This window comes from Ostrea edulis, chromosome 2 (assembly GCF_947568905.1).
Source record: "Ostrea edulis chromosome 2, xbOstEdul1.1, whole genome shotgun sequence".
Classification (NCBI taxonomy): Eukaryota; Metazoa; Mollusca; class Bivalvia; order Ostreida; family Ostreidae; genus Ostrea; species Ostrea edulis.
The window spans coordinates 17,908,939-17,934,210 of NC_079165.1; the positions used below are offsets into that span (position 1 = coordinate 17,908,939).

The 25,272-nt window shown below is 32.0% G+C and overlaps 1 protein-coding gene and 1 long non-coding RNA gene across 3 annotated transcripts in view; one reads left to right on the forward strand and one right to left on the reverse strand.

Annotated features, from left to right (window-relative positions):
• LOC125678098 (40S ribosomal protein S19-like) overlaps positions 1–25,272 on the reverse strand; it is a 193,108-nt gene that overhangs the window by 93,257 nt on the left and 74,579 nt on the right. The window lies entirely within an intron of this gene.
• The window catches only part of LOC125678101 (uncharacterized), a 168,752-nt gene continuing 157,619 nt past the window's right edge, over positions 14,140–25,272 (forward strand). The window contains exon 1 of one of the 2 annotated variants that reach the window (XR_008800513.1): positions 14,140–14,524. This is a non-coding gene — a long non-coding RNA (uncharacterized LOC125678101). The remainder of the gene's footprint in view (positions 14,525–25,272) is intronic. The other variant, XR_008800518.1, reaches the window with a different exon arrangement.

Below are 25,272 nucleotides of genomic sequence, written 5' to 3' on the forward strand. Positions count from 1 at the left end.
TAGGATTATCATGTGTATTACAGAATAGTGTGATTATCATGTGTATTATAGAACAGTGTGATTATCACGTGTATTACAGAATAGTGTGATTATCACGTGTATTACAGAATAGTGTTATTATCACGTGTATTACAGAATAGTGTGATTATCACGTGTATTACAGAATAGTGTGATTATCACGTGTATTACAGAATAGTGTGATTATCACGTGTATTACAGAATAGTGTGATTATCACGTGTATTACAGAATAGTGTGATTATCACGTGTATTACAGAATAGTGTGATTATCACGTGTATTATAGAATAGTGTGAATATCACGTGTATTACAGAATAGTGTGATTATCACGTGTATTACAGAATAGTGTGATTATCACGTGTATTACAGAATAGTGTGATTATCACGTGTATTACAGAATAGTGTGATTATCACATGTATTACAGAATAGTGTGATTATCACGTGTATTACAGAATAGTGTGATTATCACGTGTATTATAGAACAGTCTGATTATCACGTGTATTACAGAATAGTGTGATTATCACGTGTATTATAGAATAGTGTGATTATCACGTGTATTACAGAATAGTGTGATTATCACATGTATTACAGAATAGTGTGATTATCACGTGTATTACAGAATAGTGTGATTATCACGTGTATTATAGAATAGTGTGATTATCACGTGTATTACAGAATAGTGTGATTATCACGTGTATTACAGAATAGTGTGATTATCATGTGTATTACAGAATAGTGTGATTATCACGTGTATTACAGAATAGTGTGATTATCACGTGTATTACAGAATAGTGTGATTATCACGTGTATTACAGAATAGTGTGATTATCACGTGTATTACAAAATAGTAGGATTATCACGTGTATTACAGAATAGTGTGATTATCACGTGTATTACAGAATAGTGTGATTATCACGTGTATTACAGAATAGTATGATTATCACGTGTATTACAGAATAGTGTGATTATCACGTGTATTACAGAATAGTGTGATTATCACATGTATTACAGAATAGTGTGATTATCACGTGTATTACAGAATAGTAGGATTATCATGTGTATTACAGAATAGTGTGATTATCACGTGTATTATAGAACAGTGTGATTATCACGTGTATTACAGAATAGTGTGATTATCACGTGTATTACAGAATAGTGTTATTATCACGTGTATTACAGAATAGTGTGATTATCACGTGTATTACAGAATAGTGTGATTATCACGTGTATTACAGAATAGTGTGATTATCACGTGTATTACAGAATAGTGTGATTATCACGTGTATTACAGAATAGTGTGATTATCACGTGTATTACAGAATAGTGTGATTATCACGTGTATTATAGAATAGTGTGAATATCACGTGTATTACAGAATAGTGTGATTATCACGTGTATTACAGAATAGTGTGATTATCACGTGTATTACAGAATAGTGTGATTATCACGTGTATTACAGAATAGTGTGATTATCACATGTATTACAGAATAGTGTGATTATCACGTGTATTACAGAATAGTGTGATTATCACGTGTATTATAGAACAGTCTGATTATCACGTGTATTACAGAATAGTGTGATTATCACGTGTATTATAGAATAGTGTGATTATCACGTGTATTACAGAATAGTGTGATTATCACATGTATTATAGAATAGTGTGATTATCACGTGTATTACAGAATAGTGTGATTATCACGTGTATTATAGAATAGTGTGATTATCACGTGTATTACAGAATAGTGTGATTATCACGTGTATTACAGAATAGTGTGATTATCATGTGTATTACAGAATAGTGTGATTATCACGTGTATTACAGAATAGTGTGATTATCACGTGTATTATAGAATAGTGTGATTATCACGTGTATTACAAAATAGTTCCATTATCATGTGTATTACAGAATAGTGTGATTATCACGTGTATTACAGAATAGTGTGATTATCACGTGTATTATAGAATAGTGTGATTATCACGTGTATTACAAAATAGTTCCATTATCACGTGTATTACAGAATAGTGTGATTATCACGTGTATTACAAAATAGTGTGATTATCATGTGTATTACAGAATAGTTCCATTATCATGTGTATTACAGAATAGTTCCATTATCACGTGTATTACAGAATAGTGTGATTATCACGTGTATTATAGAATAGTGTGATTATCACGTGTATTACAGAATAGTGTGATTATCACGTGTATTACAGAATAGTGTGATTATCACGTGTATTACAGAATAGTGTGATTATCACATGTATTACAGAATAGTATGATTATCACGTGTATTACAGAATAGTGTGATTATCACATGTATTACAGAATAGTGTGATTATCACGTGTATTACAGAATAATGTGGTTATCATGTGTATTACAGAATAATGCGGTTATCACGTGTATTACAGAATAGTGTGATTATCACGTGTTTTACAGAATAGTGTGATTATCACGTGTATTACAGAATAGTGTGATTATCATGTGTATTACAGAATAGTGTGATTATCACATGTATTACAGAATAGTGTGATTATCACGTGTATTACAGAATAGTGTGATTATCACGTGTATTACAGAATAGTGTGATTATCACGTGTATTATAGAACAGTGTGATTATCACGAGAGAATAGTGTGATTATCACATGTATTACAGAATAGTGTGATTATCATGTGTATTACAGAATAGTGTGATTATCATGTCTATTACAGAATAGTGTGATTATCATGTGTATTACAGAATAGTGTGATTATCACATGTATTACAGAATAGTGTGATTATCACGTGTATTACAGAATAGTGTGATTATCACATGTATTACAGAATAGTATGATTATCACGTGTATTACAGAATAGTGTGATTATCACATGTATTACAGAATAGTGTGATTATCACGTGTATTACAGAATAATGTGGTTATCATGTGTATTACAGAATAATGCGGTTATCACGTGTATTACAGAATAGTGTGATTATCACGTGTTTTACAGAATAGTGTGATTATCACGTGTATTACAGAATAGTGTGATTATCATGTGTATTACAGAATAGTGTGATTATCACATGTATTACAGAATAGTGTGATTATCACGTGTATTACAGAATAGTGTGATTATCACGTGTATTACAGAATAGTGTGATTATCACGTGTATTATAGAACAGTGTGATTATCACGAGAGAATAGTGTGATTATCACATGTATTACAGAATAGTGTGATTATCACATGTATTACAGAATAGTGTGATTATCATGTGTATTGCAGAATAGTGTGATTATCATGTCTATTACAGAATAGTGTGATTATCATGTGTATTACAGAATAGTGTGATTATCACATGTATTACAGAATAGTGTGATTATCACGTGTATTACAGAATAGTGTGATTATCACATGTATTACAGAATAGTGTGATTATCACGTGTATTACAGAATAGTGTGATTATCACATGTATTACAGAATAGTGTGATTATCACGTGTATTACAGAATAGTGATATTATCATGTGTATTACAGAATAGTGTGATTATCACGTGTATTACAGAATAGTGTCATTATCAGGTGTATTACAGAATAGTGTGATTATCACGTGTATTACAGAATAGTATGATTATCACATGTATTACAGAATAGTGTGATTATCACATGTATTACAGAATAGTGTGATTATCATGTGTATTACAGAATAATGTGATGATCATCTGTATTACAGAATAGTATGATTATCACATGTATTACAAAATAGTGTGATTATCACGTGTATTACAGAATTGTGTGATTATCACGTGTATTACAGAATAGTGTGATTATCACGTGTATTACAGAATAGTGTGATCATCATGTGTATTACAGAATAGTGTGATTATCACATGTATTACAGAATACTGTGATTATCACGTGTATTACAGAATAGTGTGATTATCACGTGTATTACAGAATAGTGTGATTATCACATGTATTGCAGAATAGTGTGATTATCATGTGTATTACAGAATAATGTGGTTATCATGTGTATTACAGAATAATGCGGTTATCACGTGTATTACAGAATACTGTGATTATCACGTGTATTACAGAATGGTGTGATTATCACGTGTATTACAGAATAGTGTGATTATCACATGTATTACAGAATAGTGTGATTATCACATGTATTACAGAATAGTGTGATTATCATGTGTATTACAGAATAATGTGGTTATCATGTGTATTACAGAATAATGCGGTTATCACGTGTATTACAGAATACTGTGATTATCACGTGTATTACAGAATGGTGTGATTATCACGTGTATTACAGAATAGTGTGATTATCACATGTATTACAGAATAGTGTGATTATCACGTGTATTACAGAATAGTGTGATTATCACGTGTATTACAGAATAGTGTGATTATCACGTGTATTATAGAACAGTGTGATTATCACGAGAGAATAGTGTGATTATCACATGTATTACAGAATAGTGTGATTATCACATGTATTACAGAATAGTGTGATTATCATGTGTATTACAGAATAGTGTGATTATCATGTCTATTACAGAATAGTGTGATTATCATGTGTATTACAGAATAGTGTGATTATCACATGTATTACAGAATAGTGTGTTAATCACGTGTATTACAGAATAGTGATATTATCATGTGTATTACAGAATAGTGTGATTATCACGTGTATTACAGAATAGTGTCATTATCAGGTGTATTACAGAATAGTGTGATTATCACGTGTATTACAGAATAGTATGATTATCACATGTATTACAGAATAGTGTGATTATCATGTGTATTACAGAATAATGTGATGATCATCTGTATTACAGAATAGTATGATTATCACATGTATTACAAAATAGTGTGATTATCACGTGTATTACAGAATTGTGTGATTATCACGTGTATTACAGAATAGTGTGATTATCACGTGTATTACAGAATAGTGTGATTATCATGTGTATTACAGAATAGTGTGATTATCACATGTATTACAGAATACTGTGATTATCACATGTATTACAGAATAGTGTGATTATCACGTGTATTACAGAATAGTGTGATTATCACGTGTATTACAGAATAGTGTGATCATCACGTGTATTACAGAATAGTGTGATTATCACGTGTATTACAGAATAGTGTGATTATCACATGTATTACAGAATAGTGTGATTATCACGTGTATTACAGAATAGTGTGATTATCACGTGTATTACAGAATAGTGTGATTATCATGTGTATTACAGAATAGTGTGATTATCACATGTATTACAGAATACTGTGATTATCACATGTATTACAGAATAGTGTGATTATCACATGTATTACAGAATAGTGTAATTATCACGTGTATTACAGAATAGTGTGATTATCATGTGTATTACAGAATAATGCGGTTATCACGTGTATTACAGAATATTGTGATTATCACGTGTATTACAGAATAGTGTGATTATCACATGTATTACAGAATAGTGTGATTATCACATGTATTGCAGAATAGTGTGATTATCATGTGTATTACAGAATAATGTGGTTATCATGTGTATTACAGAATAATGCGGTTATCACGTGTATTACAGAATACTGTGATTATCACGTGTATTACAGAATGGTGTGATTATCACGTGTATTACAGAATAGTGTGATTATCACATGTATTACAGAATAGTGTGATTATCACGTGTATTACAGAATAGCATGATTATCACATGTATTACAGAATAGTGTGATTATCATGTGTATTACAGAATAATGTGATGATCATCTGTATTACAGAATAGTGTGATTATCATGTGTATTACAGAATAGTGTGATTATCACATGTATTACAGAATAGTGTGATTATCACGTGTATTACAGAATAGTGTGATTATCACGTGTATTACAGAATAGTGTGATTATCACATGTATTACAGAATAGTGTGATTATCACATGTATTATAGAATAGTGTGATTATCACATGTATTACAGAATAGTGTGATTATCACGTGTATTACAGAATAATGTGGTTATCATGTGTATTACAGAATAATGCGGTTATCACGTGTATTACAGAATAGTGTGATTATCATGTGTATTACAGAAAAGTGTGATTATCATGTGTATTATAGAATAGCTCCATTACCGCGTGTATTACAGAATAGTGTGATTATCACGTGTATTACAGAATAGTGTGACTATCACATGTTGATACAGCACTGTATGATAATTACAAAGATAAGGAACAAGCACAATTTTATTACATATACACCATGACCAGCAAAATAGGTACATGTAGCTGCATTCAATGTAAATGTTTGTTCATGGGGTCGTTTGTATTTTGCATACATTTGTTAAATGTAAAGATGAAGTTGTAAGTATCGTAAGGAATTTGGACAGCCAATCATTTTCCGCTGGAATAAAACGTAGATGAGATGGGGGAGGTTCAAAGGTACCTACACTTACATTTAATGAAAAGAAAGATAAATCGAAACTTATTTCCTTAATTATGGACTTAAAGAGTAACTTTAGTTACTTGTATCTCATAAAAAGTACTTATACAGAAAGTACAATAACTTACCGACCTTAACTTAGTACATGTGTACAGGGAACTGTGCAATATTTACTTCTGGACACAAAATTTCAGAATTTTTTACTACACGTACCTTTAATAACGGTAATATTGGGACAGATGAATTTTTTTATCTGCATCTTGCAGATCAGGGCCGAGTTCGCACATCCCCGTGGCATTATTATAAGCCTACAATGACAGCATTTCTGTAGGAAAATGGTATCATTTTCAGCAGTGCCAAATACCACCGTTCTCCTCCGAGAGAAAAATGTTAATGCAATAGGATAGTTTGTCCTGAAGAACAACCGGTCCGTGGGGTGTACATTCCATCAAATTCAAACCAACAGAAATACCTCATAGATACATTGATGAGGCTCCAGTAAAGAAAACAGGTCAACTCAGCTAAAGTAATAAGTTGATGAATGTACACATGTGCGCAATGTTTTAATGAGTCGTTGATAAATCCTGAAAATTTACAATAAACTCGCCGTTAATGAGAACGCTCTAGTACAATATCAAAAGAAATTTTATTCAAGAACTTTTAAAAATCAAAATGGTGTAACCGCCATCCCATCGTCCTAAATGGGAGAAATTCTTCTATGCTTTACATAGGGTTATTCCTGCGTTATAGGGTTTGGAAAGTAGCTAAAAGAATTTTTACAAACAAAAACTGACAAATTCTCATAACTTTCAGATCACTGAATTAAGTCTAGAGCCTATCATTTTCGGATTTTTAATCTTACCAAAATTTTATTGGCTTAATTATTGTATTATCTACTAGTATTCGGTTGAGAATTTGAATACTGGTGGAATTTGGGTAGGAAATAATTTCTGTTATTCCCCTATAGGGTTCTCATCCTCGGAGGTTGACAGATATAAGTTTACTCTTACAAATAGCTCACCACATTTGCATTATAATTTTTTTTTCAACATCGCCATTGTTTAAAGGGTAGCTAAAGGTCTATAACTTGAGTAAAAGAAGGAAAAAGAAATTGTGATTAAATTTTAAGATTACAATGAAGACAGTAATTTCAAAAAAATATTTCTGGTTTGTAGAACTCTTCATCCGCTGTACATTTACAGGAGACATTCGCTTCACTGTGTGTGTATTATCACGTGTATTACAGAATAGTGTGATTATCACGTGTATTACAGAATAGTGTGATTATCACGTGTATTCCGGGATTACAGGGGTCTCTGTCTGGGTCAGTATCATGAAATTAGTTTGTCATTTAATGAAAATTACACCAACAGACTGGGATATCTTGTCAACAAATCAAACCTAAACGGTTTTAGTTTTTATCTCTCTATTTTTTCTTTCTTTTTTTTCGGTTTGTTTGATTTTTTTGTTTTTTGTTTTTTTTTTTGTTTTTTTTTTTGTTTGTTTTGTTGTTTGTTTTTTTTGTGTTTTTTGTTTTTTGTTTTTGTTGTTGTTTTTTTTATTTTTTGTTGTTGTTTATTTGCTTTTTGGGTTTCGGGGGGGGGGGGGGTGTCAACTAAAACAAATACTTTTCAACTTGAAAAATAACCTATATTTATGAGAAGAAAAATATTACATTGCATAATATACATAAGAAGATAAATGTCTGGTTTGCATTGTGAAGGATATATTTAACAAAGGCAACATGGAATAATTTACGTGTAATCCGCTCTTATATTCCTTATACCCAGAACTCAACTCACACTTTTATTCTTAAATGATTTTTATGATACACCTAGATCCTAGATACTTAGATCCTGTGACTGTTTGGTCGAAAAATTAGCCAATTAATTTTGGGGTATATTTTTTTCAATTGTTGATCTATTATTAACTTATTGCTGAATATCACTCGAGAAAGTTAAAATAATCATAGGTAAATAATTTATGTCTATCATACATTTTTGTTTATAAATACATTATATCTATAATCTACAAAATTTATATCTAACCCTTACAAATTGTGATAAAATAAAATTTTGTGTTTATATTTGTATTATTATTATTACTATATCATAGCTAACAGTGACTTATAGGTCCAATGGGGCGGATGTTTGTATATTCTCATCAATATATATAAGTATACTGTATATGTACCTACGGGTACTATCATGTAACACGTGCCGCTATAATAATGATTTATTCTTTAAACACAAACAATGAAATTATCACAAAGCCCATTGAATCTCTCGTTCTATGTATATAAATCAATTTATATTTTTAATTTCGATATGTAAATACCGGATAGATATATATATTAAATATATATAAATGTTAAATATATATATATAAAGATTTTTTAAAAAGCTACTGACAAGACCGCAGGGCGAACGCGCTATAGATAAAAGTTTGATTAGTGGGTTTTATTTTTTGACTTTATTCTACCCCGATACCAAGAAAAAAGAATTTATTTAATATATATATATAATGTAAGGAGAAGAGCTTGTAAGTTGTAAAACATTTTTTTCTATCATTTTTATTTTATAGATAAACAAAAATTCAAACCAAATATAGGGAAGAAATAAAAAAAAATTGATAAAATAATTTTATCATATGTTATGGGGTGAGTTAGCGTGATACGTGGTTTTCTTATTAGATTACGAATAGCAATCGTTTTATACATCTTTTCATTGAAAGCTTACCTGAGAAATTGTGCTTTCTTTTAATTGCTAAAAGCGTGTATATTCCATAGGGTTCAAAGTTAAATTAATTAAGCATTATTTTTAAAGTATATCATTTTTATGTTGATGACCGTTAATGTAAAACCAGAGAGTTTTAAATATTTGAATTTTTTATATTATATTTGAATTTAAATAAACATACAGTAGTGTATTTTGTAGCTTTCCTATGATGAAAACTGTGAGGGGCGGGGGATTATCATGTATCGGAGTACCTTAAATTTGAAATTTCATCCAACACAATTTGTCAAAATACACATTGTACGTTAATGAATAACATTGCGTGGCTAAAGTGAAACCTAGCCTACTAAGGTACATAGTTTACGTAGCTACAGGTGATGAATAATAAGTAAAATGTAAACAGTTTAAAAGAAAAATAAATCATAATGTGCATCGTTTTTGTGAATTGTTAACATGCATATTATGTTAAAAATTACATGATGAATATACTTAGAAAATGATATTCCTTTTGTTTTAATCGTTGTACATAGTTTTGTGAATTTACATAATATATATATACACGTGTGTATTGTGTTTGAATAAACAATGCGTTTCTTCTTCTTTTTTTCATGGTGCATCATATTTCTAACTTATGTTTACCAACATTTTATAATACACTGTGCATGCATCTGACATTCGTCTGTAATATGACTTTGTAAATGAGGAAAAAATCTATACATGTGTTTAACCTTCATCAGAAGAATATCCTATCTAAATATACTAGATGAGAACTCTCTAATATATATGCTATGCTCACTCTGAAATCGGAGAGAGAGAGAGAGAGAGAGAGAGAGAGAGAGAGAGAGAGAGAGAGAGAGAGATGCTGTACAGTCTCTATATTCTGGGGTGGGTTTTTTTGTTTTGTTTTTTTTTGTCTGATATGCTGTTGATATGAAAAACTTGAACTTAGCAAAGATCTTTGATAGCAACATTGTCATTATTGAAAATTTATAATAAATCACAAAGAAATCCATTGAAAAGATATACCTAAACCACTATTAAATAATGGAATATGATAAGGTATAAAATGCCTCTTGAAGTTTCAATCCTTAGGCGAAATATTTTTTCGCGTCTGATCGATTGTCATTCGTACTTATTAGATTCCTACGTTTAGCAATCAGTCAAAAGTAACTTGTTTGTTTCAATTGATCTGACATTTCAGACCTGTTCAATTTATCGAATTTAATTCGGATTGTAAATAATGTTTACAATGCTTTATTTTCACACACAAAAAAAACCCACCCCAAAAACCAATACCTTTTCGTTTATCACCACAAACTAGATACTAGTTACAATGGTATATGCTCTATATATTGTGTCTGAGTGCTTTGTAAAGCTGTTTGAAGTGTCAACGCAGTGCACTATACCAGACGTCCCGGTTTTAGAGTATTTTAAAAATGCATTTCACTTAATGGGTGCATAACATATTGAATGTTGCATCAGGGTTGTGGTGGGATTGAACATACTCGCTTACTCTGTACAGGAACCACAAAATTTTCTCTGTGGTTTAAACAAATAAACATGCACAGAGTGACGACTTTCTTTTAATTCTTAAAAAGAATTAATTATCTACTAATAAGTATTCTCGTCGAATTTCCTTTAATTGGGTGAGTAATGTAATAATGCAAATCGTCAGATTGTAGAGTTTTTTTCTCATCAACTCTAAATATAGAATAAACAGAGATTTTTGCATTTTACACAAACACATGTTAGAAATTATTGTCTCCATCTATAGTACTCATCGATTGTTGTTTTCAAAATCAATACCTCATACTTTTTTAATTAAAACACCCTATAACATATCTAAAAGAGAGAATTCAAGAACTCCTCAGAAATATCTTGAACAATATCTATCTCATCATAGCGTGACCTGGACAAGGAGCTGTAAGTAATTTATAAACTATGTGGACCCCCGGATGTACTGTCTACCGTCGGTGGACGTGACGAAACACGTACGTGTTCGTCTAGTCAATAATGATGGTCGCTAGTTTATTGGTGCCGTAACGACACAGTTGTAGTCGTTGCGGTCTGGGCTCTGTCTGATTTTCTAAAAATGTTAATTTATGATAACAAGTCGTGTTATCAGTTGCAAATCGCGTCACAGTTCCAGACGTGCACACGTAGCGCCACAATCCTTCTGTGAGCCTCAACAGAATTTCGTCTGACGTCAGCATTCGTATGTATACAGCTTATAATCGTCTAGACGATATGTCAGCAAAATCGAGTGCCACATTGTGTTCCGCAGGTGACAGAGCACTAGGGATCAATATACACGTAAAGTTTACCGCAATAACCAAGGTATTCCGAAGTGTCCCCGGAATAAAACACCCACACATATTTTAAATAGTTAGATACTGATGTTCAGGGGTAGGATTCCTCTGAATGACATGTAACATCAGTGAATGCTTGGTATACATGTACATTGATATGGGACATTATAAAGTGTGTTCACACAATGCAGACGAGTTACAGCTGCATATTTTCTATGGCCGACATATTTGTCTGACTGTCTAAACACAACTAACTAGACATGATAAATATTCAGTTGATAAATATTCATTATAATACAATAATTATCATAAATGCCTGCTGGCTTCACCCAATAGTCCTCGCTACTTCCAGCTGACTCACATCGATGGTAAACAGACACATTTTATTTTTTTTCTGAGTGAGTCATAACCTTCCGTTTCAAACTAGAAAGACTGTGAATATCTTAATTATACTCAATATATCTATATTTACCTCAAATTAGAAAGACTGTGAATATCTTAATTATACTAAATATATCTATATTTACCTCAAATTAGAAAGACTGAATATCTTAATTATACTAAATATATCTATATTTACCTCAAATTAGAAAGACTGAATATCTTAATTATACTAAATATATCTATATTTACCTCAAACAAGAAAGACTGAATATCTTAATTATACTAAATATATCAATATTTACCTCTATTTTATTTTCCTGATATAAGATAATAAGATAAAATATTCTTTTGACATTTCCTCCAAACTAAGGAAGAGTTATGAGTAATTTTAACAACTACAACATTATACAATGGAATATGGACAAACACAAACAAACAATTATATATGTACAAAATTACATTTTGCGACAATCAAATATAAAGAGATTTATCAATTTAAAAACACAATTTGAATGACCTCTCTCCACTTATCATGAGACAAATTTCCAAAGCCAGTACCATGGGTGCATCCCAAACGAGAGAGATATTGTGTTTCAATACTTTGGCTTTGAAAATCAACATAGTCTTCAAAGTCTAACAGATTTAATATATTTTCTAATACTAGTAGATGTTCTCTTTCTGATAAAAGATTGAAGCAACTTAGCATTACATGCATGTTATAATTTGAACCATTCTTACCGCTCAAAGTACATTCTTTTGAAACTATTTTTACAGAAGCAGTTGCAAGAGACAATCAATAGACAATCGTTGACCAGGATTTTTATGAAGAATACACCAAAATACGACTTGGTCTGAATTCACTATGATTTTATAAGCAAAATTTAGATTACAATATGGCCACTTTCTCTCTTCTTCTAGATATACACTTTTTAAAATGATTATCAAAAACAATGTCGGCATGGTCAGAAAAACATGAGATATTTCGTATTTTGCCAGAGTACCGGTGATAACTTTAGTCACAAGAAACTGTTCAGCATCACAAACGTTTGAGATAAATCTATAGACTTTATTGTGAGTAGAGTTGTGATCTGCTCAGTGCTATCTACCTAGTGTATAATTGTATATTTATTTCAACTATTGTATTTTATAGCATTTGATTGTACGGCGTGGAACTTTTTTCATGCACATCATGTTTTAGATTTTAGTAATTTTACTTCACATTATTGATGTTTTGCTAGCATTGTTTTGATATTATCTGTCTTAATGCTATTATGATTTCCTTCTACTACTTTTATAACATGCTGTATCATTTTTATTGTGTGCAGCGCTTTAGAGTGGTTATTTATAGTCATATAGGGCGCTATATGAATAAATATCATTATTATTATTAGAAACAATTGACGACTTTTGACAATATACCCTCCATAGTTTGCAATGCACGAAAGAAATGGAGAATGCTTTGAAAATCATTATTTTATTATTAAACAAAGGGTTATTTCTATGTAATATTGTTTCTATATATCAGGTTTTTTATATACCCAAAATATTCGAACTTGTAGAGACATTGAATGGCTAATTTTCTTTAAAAAAAACTCCGTTCTTCCGCGAGTTCACTCTTTATGACTTTTTATAACTTTTTATGTTTATATTTCACACCTTAACTGATGACCATACACTGTACATAACACCGTGCCTCGTATTATCAAGCTCGGTAATGTTTATTACGAATCTAATGTTTAAAAAGCTGGTTAATGTCATTGATTAATAAAGGTGGCGTTTCCATATACAGATCGAGAGAGAGAGAGAGAGAGAGAGGGGGGGGGGTCAGTAAAACGTGTAAAGTGGGGACAAATTTCAACCAATGGACAGACGTTATGAGGACAAGAATTGCACTATGAGGACAAATAAATGTCCTCACAATTACGTCCTCATAAGTGTGACCTACAGCATGTGAAAGATGTTGATCCAAATAATAGTTTAGTGAGGACAAGTGGTGTGAGGACATGTCCTTACTAATATTCTCTCTCAAAACCCCTTTTTTTCATAATTCAAAAGAGAGTATTAGATACACTTTTATAGATATCCTTATAGCTATACCTAACATAGTACTTTTTTGCCTTTAGAATAATATGTGTGTGTATTCTCTTCTACACATTGTGAGGACGTCCTCACTTAGTAGGTTTGGTCGGCTAGAGAGAGAGAGAGAGAGAGAGAGAGAGAGAGAGAGAGAGAGAAAGAGAGAGAGAGAGACTGCATATTTAGTTGTAATGGGTGATGATAAAAAGGACTGACTGCATCCAATGAGGAAAGATAACTCTGTCAATCTAATTCATACATACTATAAAATTCTACATACGGCTTTAAGATTATTAAATTCTTGATTTAGCACTGCAGTGCGTGAAACTCAGAAGTCAGTGTTTGAGACTATTTTGTATGGATGTTGTTGACACTGCAGGATTTTTGAATTATCTTCCCCAACGAGGAATCTCCCAGTCACACACGGCTCGTGTCCCCAGAGACGCTGTGCTGTGTATCACCCGACCACTGTGATTGGCGTGAGTGGACAAAGTTCTCCGGCTATTGGTCAAAACGAAGCTATGAAATTGATCACCATCTCTTGGTGAATCACCCAACACTGGTGAGTCTCTAGATTAATTACCACTTAAAAGATGATATAATCATTGGATTTCCTGCATTCGAAACATTTTTGACTCTCGTGGTTTGTCGTACATTTGGAATGAATGAAGTCCTTTTAATGTTGACTATATATCTGGCACTTTCATTCAAAGACTACGGGACCAGAGAAATAGAATCACAACTGCAACATTGAAATCGAGATGAGTAATTAGTATACACAGAAAAGTCAAGACGAAATTTGAATGTAAACACAGTATCTAGCTAACTTGTAAATTTAATTATATCTATAAATTAATTAACTATAAGCGAAATCACCGTGTTGCATCGGCCTGATCGAACTTCACATCAAGAAGTGATAGAATATGTAACATTTGGAAATGCAACCAAATTATATACATACGTACTGGTTTAAACCATAAGCTTTTAAAGTTTGTGATTCAATGTCCACCCCTAGTGTCGTATTGTTAAGGACTTTACGTATATACATATGTACTTGTATGACTACCATAATGAAAAAAATTAATCAGTATGTTCTGTTGCGCATATTTAGCTAATCCCGAAATACATATAGAAAAAGTCTAGACAAGTAATAGGATAACGCTGATTGAATACATTTACATGTAACTAGTTTCTTTCTTCATCAAGAGTGTAATAATAAACTATAATAATGATAATATGCCATCGTTATAATTATTATCACTAGTTATATACTACTAGTATTATAATCATAATTAGTAATGTACTATTATCATAACCGATATGAAGATAGAAACTAGTGGAGGATATACAATCGGCTTTGTGTGTGAATATGAATATTTATATATTATAAACTATTTCAAAATGTAGCGCCTGAGGATTATGAAATGAAAGCGTTTGCGTTAAAATTTTAACTTTGTGTACTGTTTATTTTATTTCTTTTAATATATATATATATATATAAAAGCACTAAAGTTCCAACAACACCCGATACCTCAAAGTGTCGGATCCACAACATGGATATATATATATATAGAATATGTAACATTTGGAAATGCAACCAAATTATATACATACGTACTGTTTTAAACCATAAGCTTTTTAATATTATGTACTTTCACAAAAACTACTCTATTTTGCACGTATTTGTTTTGTGTCTCGTATCACACATGTGATTTTAAGAGAATAAATGTACTTGAACTTGGACTCGAAGATAAAGTAAATTATACCCCAAGCTTGCATTGTTTTCACATTCCTAATTTAAAACTCAAAGTAAATTATACCCCAAGCTTGCAAACGAAGACGCCTATTCCTTAGTTACTGGTAGATATTATCATTGCAGTACCTTGACATGCTATAGCCTGACGTTAGATAATTATTATAGAAAATTCTCCAACAGATACCACAAAATGATTAAATTACTCGAATCATATGCGACTAGAATTTCGTTGACTGTAACTTCGACGATCCATTTTGATAAATTCGTACAAACGCATGCGAGTAGTTCAAATTCTTTTTTACATTTGATTGTCATATCATTTGATTATTGTTAAATTGACTTGTAGAAAAAAAAATTGTTGATACCTAAGAGAGTACCATGACGTCACGATATTGTTTGTAACCTTGCAGACTTCCGCCAGAGTTCGTTTCAATCATAACTACTCGGCTATTTCCGTAACCGGTTACAGAAAAGGACGAGCGCGTGATCCGATTGAGTTCGTTTCTGTGTGGAGTTGTAGAGGACTATGGGTAGTATGGTAACCCTGTTCTAAACATTTCTACGTCACAACTCGGGATATGGTTCTTGTTTGTTATTCTACGTCTCAGTTTAAAAATTTTCAATCTATGGAGACGTCACCGGCTTGAAATGAAATTCCGCAAATCCGTGACAGTTCTTTATCGTGACACGAGACCTCCGTTTTAAGGTCATATTTGAAAGACCAGTGACCTTCACTTCTAATACGGGCACTTGGCGAAGGAACGGTCAATACCTATACCACTAGGCTACCGCCATCCTACATTTAAACTAATCTCAGCGAGATTCGTCGAGGCTGGATATTTGGACTGACGCCTCTTCCGAATCTCAGACCAGTGTCACATAAAGTGATTCGGGAAATCTTGCCTGAACTTCGGCCGCTTGTTGCGATTAAAATGGGTATTTTCGCCTTAGACATCCTATTAACTCCCTATCACAATGAAACATGCATTTCTTACCTTTACAAGGTGTAAATCCCACAGTAATTCAAGTTGGCTATTTTTGAAGCCATTGCAAAAGGCCACCATTTCATATTTTACCTTCTCAACACTGAAGAGTTCCGATAGTTTAGGACACCTTCAAATAGATTGATTAAATATTACACAGTTTTCTTTTTATTACTTTTAATTTTTACGCTTAAATGCTTTGTACAAAGTAATTGTCAACCAGTAAGTTCTGTATTTTCAATCATAGTAGAAATTGTCATGAAGTAGTATATCGGAACTCTCCAGTGTTGAGAAGGTAAAATATGAAATGGTGGCCGTTTGCAATGGCTTCGAAAATAGCCAACTTGAATTACTGTGGGATTTACACCTTGTAAAGGTAAGAAATGCATGTTTCATTGTGATAGGAAGTTAATAGGATGTCTAAGGCGAAAAGTTGAAGCGGACAAGAAGTTTAATTTAACCCATTTTAATCATAACAAGCGGCCGAAGTTCAGGCAAGATTTCCCGAATCACTTTATGTGACACTGGTCTGAGATTCGGAAGAGGCGTCAGTCCAAATATTCAGCCTCGACGAATCTCGCTGAGATTACATTTAAACGTATTTAAAGGAGTAAAGTGTTAGGAAATGAATCTGGAAAACTTATGCACTGACGTACAATGATGCAGATTTTCGTTCAATTTGTTTGGGTGATGCCTCGATCAGTCAAAAATGAAATATTAAAGTTACTTTTTAAATTATCCGCATGGCTGTTTCCTTGAACGATATTGGTCAGACTAGCAATGTTACGTCATCTGTATTGCTCACTGTGACATGTTGTTATGTTGAAATGTGATTTTTCTATAATTTCTATGAAATTGTTAAAGATGGAACCCATGTCGCAAAAGTTTTTGTAATGAAAACTTCAAACTTTATACGAGGATCGATTAAGAAATTGGTGAAGCTTTTAATATGAACAAGAATCATATATCAACGTCAGAAAATTGCAATTTTCCTTAAACAGCATTATCAAAATTTCACAAACGCTGGTCATAGTGATATAATAGTAGTTATACCAATTACATGAAACTATTTCTTTACAAAAATATCCATAAAAAGATAAAGGAAATCTTGATAAAGAAATCAATGAAAACAGGGTTATTGTCCTTGGATTCAATATTTTGAAACATATCATTGATTATTCATATATAACTTAGACTTTTTAAATGTTTTATGTTTAACAAGATTATTTACAATAACTATTGAAAAAGACTCCAACAAAATTTATGTTACTGTCATGCATTAATCTAAACAAATAAATGGTTTGCCAAATCTTATGACGTCACATGAGGGTGGAATTACTTGTCAAAATTTATATTGTATAATTCATGCGATACGAAATACCATGCATCTGGAACATGTTGCGTATACTGCATGTTGTGATTTCCCTTGTTAAATATCAACAGTCAGTTCACAGAATGATAATGATTGTAAGAATAGTAAAGCATACATTTACACAGGATTAGTCAGATACATTTACACAGGATTAGTCAGATACATTTACACAGGATTAGTCAGATTTCATCTGCAGGAAAAATATTTCTAATGTTTGCTATCTAGTTATAATTTTTTTTCTAATATCAAAAGTGAAGAAGTAAACATTTGATGAATTATGGCGTCATTTGTGGTCAAATATGATTGAAACCTGCAAAAACAGGGAGTTTCTTGTGTTGCAAAGAATCTCTCCAAAAGTATCAAACTGGATATTATTAGTTACAAAGTTAGTCAGTGGCCTGATACGGAAAAAGACATGGTGTGGAAAGAAAACCCGTATCACACCATGTATTTTTCCTAACTGTGTAACGAATTTATCACGTCGAAGACCTCTAACTGTATATGTGGGGGTCTATATCATACAACTTATCGCTTCGCCAATTTTGCCACGGCTGCAAGTCGAACCCGACAATAAATTACTCGCTCAATACGGATTTTTCTCGCATGATACAGGTTTTTTTTTTCACGGCGTCATGTGACCAAGATCTGACCAATTAGATTTCAACAATTTTGTCTGAGATAAAAATAGATTCGTGTAGTTTGGAATGATTCTCATCTTATCATTACGTCATATCGAGACCATATTTAATTTAGTAATAATTTCTTCTACATGTAAACAAGTTAAATTACTAGTAACAGTGCGACATTTAACTCTGGACACGACAAAAGTCCGGAGTTTCGCCAACCCTTTTATTAAGGATACAAATAAACCCTTTACAAAAAAGATGGGATTTTATGTTCACAAGACATGCACCAACATTTACACTTGTACCTATTGTACTTTTTAAGATATTTCACCTGAAATCAAAAAATCCCATGGGATTTTGGTGGGATTTTTAATCCCACTTGGGGGATTTTCACTAAGTACTTTCATGGCAAGTGTTTGTGGGCTTCACATTCCTGTAAAATGTCAGAGAAAGGAATCATCATTGTCTCATTCTGTTTTATTTGAATTAAAACATAGTAATCATTTATTAGATGATTCGTTCATATTTTTAATTGACATTTCCAATGTCTTTGATATTTCCTCGTGAATGCGCTGCAGTTGTGAACAATGCGCGTATGAATCTTGACAAATATAGTACGTCTATTTCAACGACTGGGAAATCCCACAGATGTAAATATGAAAAATACTTTTGACGAAGCGCTAATTAATGCTCTTCATGAAGTATGCCGGTGTGAAGCATACCCCCGTGTATTTTCAAAAGTGAATTTATTTCTTAAAAATCACTATCAATTTGTATATACGTGACGTATCGTCCACAAATAGCTGTCTACATAGACAATGAATAAAAAACGAGTACGCAACTTGTATAAATAAATTACTTAATTGTTTGATAAAGTAGTAGCATAGAGGACAATATGGAGATTAACACAAAACATGTATTATATCGAAAATATTGGAGAAATTGGGGGTGACACCCCAAGGAAATAAGCAAGACTGCTAGTAATCTCGGACAACAGAAATTAAAAAAAAAAATTATACCGGTTTCTTTAAAATAAATGCATATAATTTTTTTTTCAAAACAAAAATTGACTTTCCTTCTGGGTGATGGAGTGAAGTGATAGTTTATTAAACAACATGATAATATTCCTGCCAAAATACTCCCAAGGTATGCGACTTATATGTGGTGTTGTAATGCAAGATAAATTCAACAAGTTCATGTCCTTTAAAAAAGGGCCTCAATACGTGGACCAAAGGCAAGTGTTTCTAACAGAAACTTAATATTCTAGGGTGAAATAAGATTGTCTTTTATTCAATGTATAACGATCATATTTCATATCCAGTAAATGGATGCATGGTATCATTTTGAAGGGTTCATCAAATAAAATTAATATACCATAGGAATTTCCTTTATTTTGTTTACTGCTTGATTTATTTCACCTAGAAATTTACATTGAAGTCTATGGGAAGAGCAAGTTTTATCAAAATATGTTTTAGATAAATCATATTTTCATACAAATCTCTTGGTAGAAAGTTACACACATTTTCTCTTGATAAAAATATGAAATAAAATTATTCATTTACTCATTTACAGCACACATTTTTAGACAATTAGATTTTTCTTATTTTTACAAAGGGCAGATAACTCTTCAAAAAAAAAGCCTAAAGTGCAAAAAGGACAGCCTCTAATCCTGTGAATTTCATTTACTGGAAACCTTCATCTTTATTTAACAATAAACATTTATTTTGATTTAAATCCTTCAAAATTGTTGATTATTCTTTCGTTATTCATTGAATACCTTAAAACAGATTTTTTTAAATCTTGAAACAAGCAAATATTTCATCATAATCTATTTTCTAGAACTGTAATGTTATATAGGCTTAATACTTTTAATCTCAGAATTAATTGTCATCCTTGTATTTGATTTGAACCTTAAAGTTCAAATTCAACAAAGGACACAGTCTGGTCTAGATGATAAGTTAACGTTTGAATTTCATACAGGTCTGTACCTAATCCAGTGATATAAACCTGGCAACAGAATACATTAATTCAATGACAGTTTGGTTGATTTTGAAAAGGTCAAATTCGCCCCCCCCCCCTTTTGTGTTTTGTTTTGTTTTATTCTTGGGTGAAAAGGTACTAACTGGGGTCGCACCCCTCCATTTGAAAATTTTTAGAATTCGCAACTGAATGATATAAATCATGCAATAAAATACTGAATGTCGTTTTTCATTTCAAAAGCTCAGTGCAACTTCACAAATGAATATTGACAACAATATATTCTTCCTTTTTTATTTTTGAGTCGAGGTGAATATGTCATATAACTACATGTATGTATAAATGAATAAAATTTATCGTTTTTATTAAGAACACTAAAATTTGTTTTTCACAAACCATACAGAACATTTTTTCTTAATCCCTTGTTTATGAAACATTGCTGATTCTGATTAACATGTACTTTTGCATGCGCAATCTAACTGCACGGTCTGTCACGTGCTACACCATTAAATAAGGGTCACAACGTCAAGCTTAGGTACAATCGGAATATCACTCAGCCTTTTCCGTCAAGTACAGAAGTTTTTCTCCTTCTCCACTTGTTCCCGTGGGGATCCGGGTTAGAATAGGTCCTCAGTACCCCTTGCTTGTCGTAAGAGAAGACTAAATGGGGCGGTCCTTCGGATGAGTCCGCAAAAACCGAGGTCCCGTGTCACAGCAGGTGTGGCACGATAAAGATCCCTCCCTGCTCAAAGGTCATAAGCGCCGAGCATAGGCCTAAATTTTGCAGCCCTTCATAGGTAATGGTGACGTCTCCATGAGTGAAAAATTCTCGAGAGGGACGTTAAACAAGACACAACCAACCAACCTTCTCCACTTGACGGAAAAGGCCGAGCGATGTTCCGGTTGGCTCCGGTGAAATCGTACATTTGTGCACGCGCCGGCTAACTTTTTTCCATAGCATCCGGTTTAACCTCGCTTATAATCAGAGTGCACGCAATGAATGAAAGTATGTCAACTTTTGTGTATTTCTTGTAAAAATGTGCACTTCATCAATAAAAATGTACATTCGAAGACCAGAACAAGTCTACTCCATATCCATATCGTGCCAACACGTGTGTTTTTAAGGCCGTATCCGACAGATCCGTGGCTTTCATTGGAACAGTCACTATCCCTATTCCTAAATTGTACAAAAAGGGTATCTCCAAAATAAGGCTATCATCACATAATTTATCCATAGAAACTGGCAGACATAAAAATGTACCACGTGAAAAAAGGTTTTGTAAAACATGTATCACTGAAATTGAGGATGAATACCACTTTTTGTTAGTCTGTCCTGTATATTGCCAGATTAGAGCTAAATTAGTGAAGAAGTATTACTGGAGTAAACCCTCCATGTTCAAATTTATACAACGACTAAGTGTGAACAATGTTAAAGAACTCTGTAACTTGGGGAAATTTATCTGTAGAGCTCTTGAACTAATAGTCCATAATATGTAATTTGTATCGTCATTCTCCTTTTTTACTATCACTATACTAGTGTATTTACTATATACTATTGTACGCTAGATGTCATTGAAAGAATTGGCCGTTTATTTTCAGCTTTGTAATTATTATCCATGTTCAATTTTGTTATAATGCTATAAGATGTATGTCTTTCGCAATAAAGTTATTATTATATTATTATTATCACTACCTATGTTAACGGCTTGGGTTTGACGATAAGCCAGGATCGAGAATCGAACCCGGGTCCACAGGTTGGAAAGTCGCGCTCAAACCACTACCGCGAACGGTATTAAACTAAGTACAAGAAGATATATATAAAGATCATGGTTTTGTGAATATAAAGCAACTACTTGTCAAGAAATTTCTCTAAAAGTATGTGAGAGGAAGCAAAAATAAACAGGTGGATAAAATGCGTCTGTGGTGTATATCCAACTAACAAACCTTGTTGATAGGAAGCAAAACTCAAAAATCAAAAACTCAAAACTCACAGTGTGTATACCTATCAAATATCTACAGCAATACATAAACTTCACCTATATCAATTCCTTTCTATTTTTATGCTCAAAACTTTGAAAAACTAAACAAATTTTGAATTTGGTTTCAAAATTTACTAACTGTTTTCCACTTTTCATATACTTGTACTTAATTGCAGATTTCTATGTTTTGATAATATTAATTATCGGGATTTTCTTTCTAACGATTAATAAGGAATGAAAGAAAGAATTGACGGAAAGTAAGAGAGAAACAGATCAAATAATTTCATAATAACGTTTGATCTTTAGCTGCAAACTCAGAGTTTTATACAGATATTGAATATTTATCATATATTCTGAAGTTTTCCTGCTCGGGAAGCCTTGATTTCTTGAAAAAACTTAAATTTGAGTTTTCTTTTATTTGAGCAGTCACAATTTAATCAAAATTCCTGATTTAATTGAAACTTTCGACCTCAGATATATATTTTTTTCGAGAAATCTGGTATAAAAGTTTACTAAAATGCGGTTTTGGGAAGATCTTGATTTTGAAAACTGCTAAATAGAAGTTGTTAAAACTCACAGATTTCTATAAGGATATATTTTCAGCATTTAATTGACCTGCTTATATTTATGGCATATGAGAACAAACTACTCAAAGAAATTAGATCTTATGAGAATTATGTATACAAGTTTACCACCGGATTTTTCCCAGAGTTATATTTTCTCAAAATTATAGTATATCAAGTTATACAACAAGGAACGCAATTGAAAATTGTATAGATCTTTTTTTATTCCAACTATTATCAATGCATGGAACTCCGTGCCACCTGAAATTAGAAAATTTGAAGACAATATACTTATCTTGGCAGGGAAGCCCCTCCTTTTTTTTTCTTTTCTTATGGTGATAGACATTTTAACATTTCCCCCATGAAACCACGCCACAACTGTTCATTTAACACAAACTTGTTTATACCGTCTTTAAGAGCGTTCATTGGGTATGTGACAAAATCGAAGATGAGTATCAGTATTTTTCTGGTTTGATACTATATTAATTAGATATTTTTAATCTAATATCAGATTAGGTTAGAACATTAATCTCTCACTCTCTCTATCTCTTATGAGTTATCTGATTGTGATATAAGATGTACGTATAGAGAATGATACATCACTCCCCCGAATATCGACCCAAGACTCCAAAAAGAGCGCGAAACCTCAATGTCAGCCCGAGGGGCGTGGTCCAGGGACTGATTGTGCTCAAATTATGTCACTGTTATACACATGTAGGCAGAAGATACAAAACTTGTGTCCACTCTAAATTAACTGTACAAAAATGTTCAGGTTTTTCGATAAAAGTTGAAAATTCGTTGAAGCTGACATACAGTAAGAACAGATATTTCAATTGCGCTAATTAATTACAATGTGTACATGTATATAGTGGAAAGTTTTTGGGAAGAAAAAGCTCTATGTTGAATCACAAGGTCTTTAACTCCGTCTCACCAACCAGCCAGTGCTCCTAAGCTTGATTATTTTGTATTTCTTATTACATTTAAATGTATGTATGTATATATATATATATATATATATATATATAATTTATACGGTGCTTTGCGATAAAAAATAATACCTACTTAAGTGTCATTTCTCAGACTTTTGATATACATATTGATTTTAACATATTTTATTGTTTGAAATACGAAAGAAATTGGAAACGTGTCTAAGTTGTGGAGTCCTCTTCCATAGTGTAACAATGCATAACATAGTGTAACAATGCATAACATAGTGTAACAATGCATAACATGTGTAACAATGCATAACATAGTGTAACAATGCATAACATAGTGTAACAATGCATAACATAGTGTAACAATGCATAACATAGTGTAACAATGCATAACATAGTGTAACAATGCATAACATAGTGTAACAATGCATAACATAGTGTAACAATGCATAACATAGTGTAACAATGCATAACATAGTGTAACAATGCATAACATAGTGTAACAATGCATAACATAGTGTAACAATGCATAACATAGTGTAACAATGCATAACATAGTGTAACAATGCATAACATAGTGTAACAATGCATAACATAGTGTAACAATGCATAACATAGTGTAACAATGCATAACATAGTGTAACAATGCATAACATAGTGTAACAATGCATAACATAGTGTAACAATGCATAACATAGTGTAACAATGCATAACATAGTGTAACAATGCATAACATAGTGTAACAATGCATAACATAGTGTAACAATGCATAACATAGTGTAACAATGCATAACATAGTGTAACAATGCATAACATAGTGTAACAATGCATAACATAGTGTAACAATGCATAACATAGTGTAACAATGCATAACATAGTGTAACAATGCATAACATAGTGTAACAATGCATAACATAGTGTAACAATGCATAACATAGTGTAACAATGCATAACATAGTGTAACAATGCATAACATAGTGTAACAATGCATAACATAGTGTAACAATGCATAACATAGTGTAACAATGCATAACATAGTGTAACAATGCATAACATAGTGTAACAATGCATAACATAGTGTAACAATGCATAACATAGTGTAACAATGCATAACATAGT